Genomic DNA, 10,448 nt, shown 5'->3' on the forward strand with positions numbered 1-10,448 from the left:
GAAAAATACAAATTAATAAACAACAAAAAAGGGGTGGGGGCGCCTGGGTAGCTCAGTGGGTTGAGCATCTGACTTCTGCTCAGGTCATGATCTCGCGGTTCATGAGTTCGAGCCCCACATTGGGCTCTGTGCTGACAGCTCAGAGCCTGGAGCTTGCTTCAGATCCTGTGACCCCTCTCTCTCCACCCCACCCCTGCTTGTGCTCTGTCTCTCTTTGTCTTTCAAAAATGAATAAACATAAAAAAATTTTTAAAAAGCAGAGTCAGACCTATAAATACAGAGGAGTAACTGATGGTTGCCAGAGAAGAAACTGATGTACCAATGACAAAATGGGTGAAGAAGAATGGGAGATACTGGCCTCTAGTTATGGAATAAATAAGTCACAGGAATAAAGGCAAAGCATAAGAAATATAGTCCATGACATTGTGTTTTTCTTTCATTTTTGTGTTTTTTTTCCTCCTTAAGCTCAGTATTTTGAAATTTCCTGATCATAGTGTTGTTTATCAATGAGTATGGGAATTTGCAGAATCACTTCCCTACAAAAATACAAAAAGTGAATCACTGTCTTAAAGAATAAAACCCCTTATTTCTAGACTTTTTTTTTGTTATAGAAGTTAAGATGAAATCAACTTCTCTGGTTTAAGTATCCAACTGGATCTTAAAAACTCTGAGAGATACATTCCATATAAGCAAGATTTAGAAAATAACTGAAACATAATTTGGAGAATACTCATAACAAAAGTTTGAATACCCTTTGCCTGAACAATCAGGCAGAATGTGATCTCTGATGTTCTGTGGAGTAAGCCATGCACCCACAGGAACAGTCCTCACCAATGGCCAACCCCTAAGATATGATAGGGACATCAATTTAGGAGCTAACACTTTGAGTCTGGACTATAACTGTAGGTTCAGATTATCTTCTACCTACCATTCTTTTGTCCACTTTACATAAAAGAGGATAATAAGGTTAAATCTTAAGTATATTCCAGATTAAAATAGTAAAAGTGCTTAGACATTACTAGTTACAGATTAATGAGTCCATATATTGTTAAAGAGTTAAGATCTTCAATAATTATTGTGTAGATTCTCTGTAAGAGATGGTTGTTATCATTTTTTGTTTAATACTATAAGATGAATTTCTTTGGTTTGCTTAATTTTAGTATCTATTCATACACATAATAATTGGGGTTTGGTAATTTCTATAGTCCCAGACTACATATATGTATTTCTTATTTTAACTTTGGTTCAACAGATCTTTATGGGGAGTCCTACCTTAATTTTGTCTAGTATATACTCATCCAGCTTCATTTATTTAAAGTTCCTACTATTTATTTTAAATTTAAGGAGGAAAGCTCTGGCATGTAGGAGATCATTTCCATTTACAAGACTAGGCTTTAGTTGTTTCCATAAGCATTATCTACCTTATTGTCTATAGCAACATATTTTTTCATAGAAGCTGAGATGCATGGAGAAAATCTTAACAACACTGAGTTGTTTCTAACTCTAATTCCTTTCCCCTCTTATATCTTGCTACTCAAACCCTACATCTTTGTTAAATGCTAAAGACAAATAAGAGAAAATTTAAATTGGTTACACTGAAGTAGGTCACAGTCCATCTATTCAGGCAAAACTATTGTGTGTGTGTGTATGTGTGTGTGTGGGTGTGTGTTAGTGTGAGTGTGTGTGTGATTTAAAGTAGAATTTTAAAATAGCTCAAAATAAGAAAGAACAATAGTAGTAAAATATATCTTTCCTTTCTTTTAAAAAATTTTTTTCAACGTTTTTATTTATTTTTTTTTGGGACAGAGAGAGACAGAGCATGAACGGGGGAGGGGCAGAGAGAGAGGGAGACACAGAATCGGAAACAGGCTCCAGGCTCTGAGCCATCAGCCCAGAGCCCGACGCGGGGCTCGAACTCACAGACCGCGAGATCGTGACCTGGCTGAAGTCGGACGCCCAACCAACTGAGCCACCCAGGCGCCCCTATCTTTCCTTTCTTAATAGAATCACTAACAAATTATTTTCCATATTCTCTTATGAATATAAACATTTGCAGCTTTTCAATTTCTGACATGTTAAATGTTAAATTTTCAAAGTACTCACCACCAACAACAAAAAAAGGAGTATTGTTTCTTCTCTCCAGAAAAAGTTGAGAAGTGGTTATGGTACAGGAATATTTCAGGAATAATCTCCAACTTTCGAAGCATTCTATACTCTTATGATTCCAAAGACTAATTACAATATTCAACTTATTAACAGTTCCTAGTTTTGGGGTGCTAAAGCAGTAGACAACAGTGGAAATTATTTTACACCTTAAATAAATATCCAGAAAATCTGGTACACATTAGATTTAAAAATATAATCTGCCAAAACCACACCTAATGGCAGATGAAACTGTAAAATTAAAAACAGCCCAATAGGAGCAAAATATACCTGCTTTCTTTTTTTTTTTAAATATTTTAAAATATTTATTTATTTTTGAGAGAGAGACAGACAAACAGAGCATGAGAGGGGGACAGGCAGAGGGAGAAGGAGACACAGAATCTGAAGCAGGCTTCAGGCTTAGAGATGTCAGCACAGAGCCCAACGTGGGGCTCAAACTCACAAACAGTGAAATCATGACCTTAGCCGAAGTTGGAAACTTAACTTACTGAACCACTCAGGTGACCCAAAATATACCTGATTTCTGAGTCAATATTTGTGGTCAAAGTGAAATAAATCTTTATTGCAATTTGGTAAATGATAGTGACTGTGATCAAGTCACTCTGAAGAGTCCACCTGGCACACCAGACAGACAATAGAATGCCGTCTGTACCATGTAAGGTAATTGGCCTCCATGTTTATTCCTACATTTCTGAATCCAATTTCTTTAGTTTAATATAAACAGAACAGTGCACTATTTAATTTGGGAGAATTATTAATAGTGGTAACAGAATAGCATCAAATCTTTATTTGAGGTGACAGCATCCCAGAAATTGTTCTCTTGTGTTACGATGTTTTATCTTTCCCAAGAGTCACTGAGGTACATCCTCACCTTATTTTCTCCTTTTACAAATTAAATAATTCAGATTCCTAGGGCATCTGCCTAGCACAACATAATTTATCTCAGGGAGGATTTGTGTCTCAACTCAGATATTGGGGCTCAGAGCCTATAATGCTGTCTTAGCTCTCTAAAATACTATCTTCCTTCCACAGTCTACAATTCGGAATAACCCCTCACTGTTAGTTTCATCTAAGAAAATAAATATTATTGAGACATTTGTTTCAGTTTTTAACTCCCAGAAATAATTCCCACTCAAAGAAGAGTCAGTCTTAGTTATTCTGTAAAATTTCAGCTTCAAGAAAACAAAATCATCCAATATTATAGAAGGAATGTGTAGTCTTTTGTCCCTACATAATGGAAGTAAAAGCCTGTTTCTTAACATGTTGCAGTAAATTATTGTTATATTAAATATTCAATCAAAAAAGAGCAATTAAGAGTACACTTATCCTGATGAGCACTGAGAAATGTATAAATTGTTGAATCAATATATTGTACAATGGAAACTAATATAACACTGTACATTAATTATACTTGAATTTAAAAAACGCATTTGCTTTTCTACATAAAAATAGATGATGGGGAAAAGTTGAGAAAATATGTTCAAGAATTAATGGTATGCATCAGAAGGAGAACAAGTCAAAAACAAGAATTACCTTTTTGCTTTTGCAGTTCTTTTTATATGATTGAACTCAGCATCAGATGATGCTGCAACCCTTATCCATATGAGTAATGGAGTGTGGCCATGGTTAACTGCATAAAGATAAACAGGAAAGCAAGTCTATCCTGGTTTTATTATGCCCATCATGGGAGTTGATGAACTTTGCTATTGCAGAAATTCCTTCTGGAGCTTTGAAGAAGAATGCAATTAAGAGACCGAAAAACAACCACAAAAGGTAATAGGTATCTATGTTGCACTGTTCTGTGTCTCTCCTCATGTCTTTTTAAAATCTTTTGTTATTAATAAACTGGAAATCTTAACCAATATAATCTAAAACTTCACCATCAGCTATAAACTCTTATCTGTGAAATAGAGGACAGTTTATAAGTAGCCTTTTTCACATTATAAAATATTTTTCTTATATTGTATATATCTACCCTCACTCCATTTCAAGAGTATTGTGTGAGATATTGATATAGTTCTCTTTCAATGATGCAGCCTCTGAAGCTCATGGACTAAATGATATGTCAACCTCTTTGGTTAAGTTTATTCTTAGGTATTTTGTTATTTTTGGTGCCATTGTAAATGAGATTGTCTTCCTAATTTCTTTCTGTTACCTGATTAATAGTTTGTAGAAATGCAACAGATTTCTGCATACTGATTTTGTATACTGTGACCTTACTGAGTTTATTTAGCAAATCTAGTAGGTTTTTGGTGGAGTCTTTAGAGTTGTCTGTATATGGTATCATGTCATCTACAAATAGTGAAAATTTCCCTTCTTCCTTACCAATTTGGATGCCTTTCATTTCTTTTTGTTTTCAGATTGCTGTGGCTGGGATTTCCACTACTTTGCTGAATAAAAGTGATGAGAGTGACTTTGCTTTGTTCCAGATCTCAGGGGAAAAGCTCTCAGTTCTTCACCATTAAGTATTAAATTAGCTATCAATTTTGATATATGACTTTTATTTTGTTGAGGTATGTTCCCACTAAATTACTTTTAAAAAAAAATATGAGTGGATGTTATACTTGGTGAAATCTTTTTCTGCATCAATGGAAATGGTAATTAAAAAAAAATCTTTCTTTTGTTGAATGATGTCACATTGATTGATTTGCAAATATTGAACGACTGTTTCTAGAGAATTTTTGCATCTGTATTCTTAAAGGATACTCAACACCGTGTCTCTTTATTTTTGTAATCTTTCGTTTTGGTTGGTATCTGGGTTATGCTGGTCTCATAGAATGAATTTTGAAACTCTCTTTACTCTATTTTTTTTGAAGAGTTTGAGAAGAATAGGATTAACTCTTCTTACTTTTTAATATGAAATTTATTGTTAAATTGGTTTCCATACAATACCCAGTGCTCATCCCAACAGGTGCCCTCCTCAATACCCATCACCCACTTTCCCCTCCCTCCCACCCCCCATCAACCCTCAGTTTATTCTCAGTTTTTAAGAGTCTCTTATGGTTTGCCTCCCTCCCGCTCTAACTTTTTTTTTCTTCCCCTCCCTCGTGGTCTTTTGTTAGTTTCTCAGGATCCACATAGGAGTGAAAATATATGGTATCTGTCTTTCTCTGTATGGTTTATTTCACTTAGCATAACACTCTCCAGTTCCATCCACGTTGCTACAGAAGGCCATCTTTCATTCTTTCTCATTGCCAAGTAGTATTCCATTGTGTATATAAACCATAATTTATTTATCCACACTGAGATATTACCTCACGCCAGTCAGAGGGGCTAAAATGAACAAATTAAGAGACTATAAATGCTGGAGAGGATGTGGAGAAACAGGAACCCTCTTGCACTGTTGGTGGGAATGCAAACTGGTGCAGCCACTCTGGAAAACAGTGTGGAGGTTCCTCAAAAAATTAAAAATATTTCATTCTTTCTCATTGCCACATAGTATTCCGTTGTGTATATAAACCACAATTTCTTTATCCATTCATCAGTTGATGGACATTTTGGCTCTTTCCATAATTTGGCTATTGTTGAGAGTGCTGCTATAAACATTGGGGTACAAGTGCCCCTATGCAGCAGCACTCCTGTATCCTTTGGGTAAATTCCTAGCAGTGCTATTACTGGCTCATAGGGTAGATCTATTTTTCATTTTTTGAGGAATGTCCACACTGTTCCAGAGCGGCTGCAGCAGTTTGCATTCCCACCAACAGTGCAGGAGGGTTCCCATTTCTCCACATCCTCTCCTGCATCTAGTCTCCTGATTTGTTCATTTTAGCCACTCTGACTGGCGTGAGGTGATATCTCAGTGTGGCAATGAGAAAGAATGAAATATGGCCTTTGTAGCAATGTGGATGGAACTGGAGAGTGTTATGCTAAGTGAAATAAGTCATACAGAGAAAGACAGATACCGTATGTTTTCACTCTTATGTGGATCCTGAGAAACTTAACAGAAGACCATGGGGGAGGGGAAGGAAAAAAAAAGAGGTTAGAGAGGGGGAGAGCTAAAGCATAAGAGATTCTTAAAAACTGAGAACAAACTGAGGGTAGATGGGGGGTGGGAAGGGGGTAGGGGGGTGATGGGTATTGAGGAGGGCACCTTTTGGGATAAGCACTGGGTGTTGTATGGAAACCAATTTGACAATAAATTTCATATTCAAAAAAATTTGAAAATAGACCTACCCTACGACCCAGTAATAGCAGTGCTAGGAATTTACCCAAGGGATATAGGAGTGCTGATGCATAGAGGCACTTGTACCCCAATGTTTATAGCAGTACTTTCAACAATAGCCAAATTATGGAAAGAGCCTAAATGTCCATCAACTGATGAATGGATATTAATTCTTCTTAAACGTTTGGTAGAATTCACCTTTGATGTCATCTGGTCCTGGTCTTCTGTTTTTTGGTAATATTTTCTTTACTGATTCAATTCATTGCTGAAATGAGGGTGTTCAAATTTTCTATTTCTTCCTTATTTAATTTTGGAAGATTGTGTGTTTCTAGGAATTTGTCTATTTCTGCTGGATTTTCCACTTTGTTGGCATATAATTTTTCTAACTACCCTTTTATAATTCTTTGCATTTATGTGCTATTCATTGTCATTTCTCTTCTTTCATTTCTGATTTGTTTTTGAGTCTTTTCTCTCTTGTTTCTAATGAGTTTGGCTAAGAGTTTATCAGTTCTGCAGGTCATTCAGAGAATGAGCTTTGCATTTAATTGATATGTTCTATTGGTTTTTTTTCTTTGTTTTTGTTTTTATTTTCTGATGTGTTCATTTCAGCTGTAATCTTTATTATTTGCTTCCTTTTACTGGTTTTGGATTTTGTTTGCTTTTCTTTTTCTAGCTTCTTTTTTTCATAACATTAGGTAGTTTCTTTATTTTATTTTATTTTTTTTTGCTTTTTGAAATCTTTTTTTGCCTATCACTTCTTACTTAGAAATGTTCTGTTATATACCATATATTTTGGACTGTTGTGTTTTTATTTTCATTATCTTCAAGTATTTTTTTATTTCATCTTAGATTTCATTGTTTAGTAACATATTGTTTAACCTTCATAGTTTTGTGTTCTTTCATATTTTTCTTGTTCAGATTTTTTTGTGCTCTTCCAGATTTCCAATTTCATAATGATGTTGTCAGAGAGATGCATGGTATGACCTCAGTATTCTTGTGATTGTTAATCTTGTTCTGTGGCTTAATAAATGTTTTATTTTGGAGAATGTTTTATGTGCATTTGAAAATAATGTGTAATCTGCTATTTGAAGATGAAAAATTCTGAATGTATCTGTTAGTTTCATCTGTTCCAAAATGTCATTCAAAGCCACTGTTTTCTTGTGAATTTTCTGTTTGATCTATTCATTGATACAAGTAAAATGTTAAATTCTCCTATTATTTTTTTTAATTTTTAATTTAAATTCCAGTTAGTTAATGTGAAGTATAAAATTAGGGTCTGGTATAAAATATAGTGATTTAAAACTTCCAAACAACACCCAGTGCTCATCATAAGTGTATATTTAGTCCCCATTACCTATTTAACCCATCCCACACACACATCACCTCTGGTAACAATCAGTTTCATCTCTATAGTTAAGGTTCTGTGTTATGGTTTGCCTCTCTGTTTTCCCCTTGCTCATTTCTTTTGTTTCTTTAATTCCACATTACTGAAATTATGTGGTATTTGTCTTTCTTTGATCTATTTCACTTACCATAAATCCTTCTGGCTTCATACATTTCATGGCAAATGGCAAGATTTCATTCATTTTATTCCTGAGTAATATTCCACTGAATATGTACACTACTTCTGGTTTAACTATGCAGTTGATGGACACTTGAACTATTTCCATAATTTGACTATTATAGGTAATGCTGTTATAAGCATCAGGGTGCATGTACCCATTGGATTAGAACTTTTGAATTATTTGAGTAAATACCTAGTAGTTCAATTGCTGGGTCATGGGGTAGTTTTATTCCTAATTTTTTGACAAACCTCCATACTGTTTTCCAGAGTGGCTGCAGCATTTTGCATTCCCACCAGCAATGCAAAACAGATCCTCTTTCTTCGCATCCAAGCCAACATCTGTTGTTGCCTGAGTTGTTAATGTTAGCCATTCTCACAGGAGTAAGGTGATATCTCATTGTGGTCTTGATTTGTATTCCCCTGATGATGAGTGATATCGAGCATTTTTTCATGCGTTGGTAGGCCACCTGGATGTCTTCTTTGGAGAAGTGTCTATTCATGTCTTTTGCCCATTTCTTCACTGGATTAGTTGTTTTTTGGGTGTTGAGTTTGATATGTTCTTTATAGATTTTGGTTACTAACCTTTATCTGATATGTCATTTGCAAATATCTTCTCCCCCTCTATCATTTGCCTTTTAGTTTTGCTGATGGTATTCTTCACTGTGCAGAGGCTTTTTATTTTGATGAGGTCTCAATAGTTCATTTTGCTTTTGTTTCCCTTGCCTCCAGAGACATGTTGAGTGAGAGGTTGCTGCGGCCAAGATCAAAGAGGTTTTTGCTTGCCTTCTCCTCAATGATTTTGATGGCTTCCTGTCTTACATTTAGTCTTCATCCATTTTGAGTTTATTTTTGTGTTTGGCATAAGAAAGTGGTCCAGGTTCATTCATCTGCATGTCACTGTCCTGTTTTCCCAGCACCACTAGCTGAAGAGACTGTCTTTATTTCATTGGATATTCTTTCCTGCTTTGTCAAAGATTAGTTGGTCATACGTTTGTGGGTGCATTTCTGGGTTCTCTATTCTGTTCCATTGATCTGAGTGTCTGTTCTTTTGCTGGTACCATACTGTCTTGATGATTACAGCTTTGTAGTACAGCTTGATGTCTGGGATTGTGATGCCTCCTGCTTTGGTTTTCTTTTTCAAGATTTCTTTGGCTATTCGGAGTCTTTTCTGGTTCCATACAAATTTTAGGATTATTTTTTCTAGCTCTGTGTGAAGAATGCTGGTGTTATTTTGATAGGGATTGCATTGAATATGTAGATTGCTTTGGTAGTGTCGACATTTTAACAATATTTGTTCTTCCTACCAAGGAACATGGGATCTTTTTCCATTTGTTTGTGTCTTCAATTTCTTTCATAAGCTTTCTATAGTTTTCAGCGTATAGATTTTTCACCTCTTTGGTTAGATTTATTCCTAGGTATTTTATGGTTTTTTGTGCAACTGTAAATGAGACCGATTCCTTGATTTCTCTTTCTGTCACTTTATTTTTGGTGTATAGGAATGCAACCGATTTCTGTGCATTGATTTTATATCCTGCAACTTTGCTGAATTCATGAATCAATTCTAGAAGGTTTTTGGTGGAATCTTTTGGGTTTTCCATGTAGAGTATCATGTCATGTGCGAAGAGTGAAAGTTTGACCACCTCCTGGCCGATTTGGATTCCATTTATTTCTTTGTGTTGTCTGATTGCAGAGGCTACGACTTCCAACACACTGTTGAATAACAGTGGCGAGAGTGGACATCCCTGTCTTCTTCCTGACCTTAGGGGGAAAGCTCTCAGTTTTTGCCCATTGAGGATGATATTAGCATTGGGTCATTCATATACGGCTTTTATGATCTCGAGGTATGCTCCTTCTATCCCTACTTTCTTGAGGGGTTTTATCTTATTATTTTTTTTATTTTTTTAACATTTATTTATTTTTGAGACAGAGAGAGACAGAGCATGAATGGGGGAGGGTCAGAGAGAGGGAGACACAGAATCTGAAACAGGCTCCAGGCTCTGAGCTGTCAGCACAGAGCCTGACGCGGGGCTCGAACTCAGAGACCGCGAGATTGTGACCTGAGCTGAAGTCGGACGCTTAACCGACTGAGCCACCCTGGCGCCCCTTGAGGGTTTTTATCAAGAAAGGATGCTGTATTTTGTCAAATGCTTTCTCTGCATCTATTGAGAGGATCATATGGTTCTTGTCCTTTTTTGTATTGATGTGATGAAACACGTTAATTGTTTTGTGGATATTGAACCAGCCCTGCATCCCAGGTATAAATCCCACTTGGTTGTGGTGAATAATTTTTTTAATGTATTGTTGGATCCTGTTGGCTAATATCTTGTTGAGGATTTCTGCATCCATGTTCATCAGGGAAATTGGTCTATAGTTCTCCTTTTGAGTGGGGTCTCTTTCTGGTTTGGGGATCAAGGTAATGGTGGCTTCATGGAGTTTGGAAGTTTTCCTTCCTTTTCTATTTTATAGAACAGATTCAAGAAAATAGGTGTTAACTCTCCCTTAAATGTTTAGTAGAATTCCCCTATAAATTCATCTGGTCTTGGACTCTTGTTTTTTGGC

Source organism: Puma concolor, chromosome A1, assembly GCF_028749965.1.
Source record: "Puma concolor isolate L17-30 chromosome A1, mPumCon1.1.hap2, whole genome shotgun sequence".
NCBI classification, from domain to species: Eukaryota; Metazoa; Chordata; class Mammalia; order Carnivora; family Felidae; genus Puma; species Puma concolor.